Raw genomic sequence first — 2500 nt, forward strand, 5'->3', positions numbered from 1 at the left:
ATCAGTATGACTTATTGTCAGGAACTTGGTCAAAAACACTGCATCTATTACTGCTTGCCAGAGTTCAAAATATATATTTTCTGTTCCTCCGCTAACACCTATAGACCAGTCCTGCATGAGACAGCCCTAGCATGTATTCAATATGGACAGTGGGTGTTAGTGCCAAAGTGGTGATATGTGGAGGTGTAGGAGGACTACTGGGCCTTGGGATAGGTCACTGCCCCCTAGAAATGGACCTTGCAGCCTCTGCCCAGAGTCAGACACATAAATACATAAATAAATAAATAGAGAGAGAGAGAGAGAGAGAGAGAGAGAGAGAAAGTAATCTCTTTGCTATCCGATGTAATAGAGCCAAAGGCATGTCCGGAAAGTGGTCCCCATCTGGAAAGTGGGCCTCTGGCTCCTGGACAGGTACTTAATCCCCTCACGCACGATAAGTTTTGGTAAGTTTTCCGGAGCACAATTTTTTCTGCAAGGCCGCCTGGCCCAGCCGTCTGCGCATGGCAAATAACACATATTCTCGCCTTATTTTCGGCATCCAAACATCAATATACTGCCATGAAACCTATATCATATTCATCAGTGTTTGTTCTAGCTGATAAGCTGCCTGCGCGTGGCAAATAACACATATTCTCGCCTTATTTTCGGCACCCAAACATCAATATACTGCCAAGAAACCTATATCATATTCATCAATGTTTGTTCTAGCTGATAAGCACCACAAAAAAACAGGAAAACACGAATAAAAGAACATTAGGCGGCCCTGAATAAATATTTTGCTACATCAATTTCACTTCCCAACATCACCATTAGAATGCTTTCCATCATACAGGAAAATGTTATTAAAAGTTTTGATATAAAGACTTTCTAAAAATACGAATCCGGTTGTAATAAGATTTATACTTCTCAAGAAAATAGTCAAAAACTTAAAGCTATTTTTAAAAAAAATTCATGGAACTTTTTCTACAAACTTTTCTCGCACACCTTATGTTTTTATTGCATATTTTTATGCAGAATTTCACGAGCTTTCAAATTAGCACATTTGGTTTCGATACGCCTCATAGTTTTTGAGTAAATCATCAAAAACGACTGGGAACTCATGTTCGTGCGTCACTTTCGTGATGCGCGCACAGCATATGATATTCCTGCCTATGTAATAACAAATTCTTATAATAGATATTACACTGTTATGTCTTGTACATACGTAGAATTTACTGCTCTTTATCATGGTTCTTACTGGAAATCAATACGTCGAATAGTTTTCGAGTAATTGGTCGACCAAGTGAGATTTTTCCTTTGAGCGCTATAGAATTTTACTTCAAGCACTGAAAAAAACATAGTCTGTTCCCCCACCTTTTGCTACAAAAAAAATGCTCCCAAAGGCTTATATTCTGATACTAAACATACGTAGAATTTACTGCTCTTTATCATGGTTCTTAAAAGAAATTGGTAAGTCCAGTAGTTTTGGAGTATTTGGACGACAATCGTAGAATACTCTCCCTTACTCACATGTGAGATAAAAACATTATTTCCCTGCCTCACCCACGCCTACATATTTTCGCTTGTTACGTTTTATTATTTTCTTTTTTTACTCAAAGTTTACACGTAAAATATCATGAGGTTTTTGATAGTGCTCTCAGAAACTCGACATGACCACTAGTCTTTTTGCTGAAAGACTACTAAAGCTGAACTTTCTTCCATCTCATATGTGTGTATGTATAAAACATTACTTATTTGTGTATAAAATATTAAACTATAGAAATAGATCAATATTCAAATCAACAAAATATGGATAACTCACTTCCTCCAGAGATGTTGAGATGCTGGCAGTAGCTTGAAGATGAGGAGTTATGTAGTGTGTGAGTGTGTGTGTGTGTGTGTGTGTGTGTGTGTGTGTGTGTGTGTGTGCGTGTGTATGTGTGTGGGTGTGGGTGTGGGTGAGTGTGTGTGCGTGTGTGTGTGTGTGTGTGTGTGTCTGTGACTGTGGTGTATTTTCTTCTCTCCTTGTGATACATTTGCCTAAAACACATGCAATACACACAATAGATTTCTCCACGAACATTCGCTGCACGACATAAATATGTATATGTGGCTGTAGCATATTTCTTGTCTCTGACACTTGCACTATGTTTTAGCTAAGTTAGTCAATGCATGAAATATTTCTCTGTGAACACTCACTGCACTATTTTATATGTATATTTCACACTAAACCATAAGCAATATAAAACACTATCACATGATTCCATCCCAACCTCCTCTATTATTCCCGACTCGATGGCGTATGTGATCCCCTGTTTCCTTAGCGACTGTTGCATATCTCTATGACGTGCATAATGCCTGGTATGGTAGGTAAGTTATTTCACCAATCCAGGCACTATATGTTTCACAAATATAAGTATTGCCTTCACTATATAAAGGTAAAATACTCACATCATTTATAGGTAGGGTGAAGCAGAGTGGAAACTCCTTTATAACAAATCACACTCCTGCCTGTAGGTTT

Source organism: Coenobita brevimanus, chromosome 56 (assembly GCF_032717465.1).
Source record: "Coenobita brevimanus isolate Jiangsu-jjx chromosome 56, ASM3271746v2, whole genome shotgun sequence".
NCBI classification, from domain to species: Eukaryota; Metazoa; Arthropoda; class Malacostraca; order Decapoda; family Coenobitidae; genus Coenobita; species Coenobita brevimanus.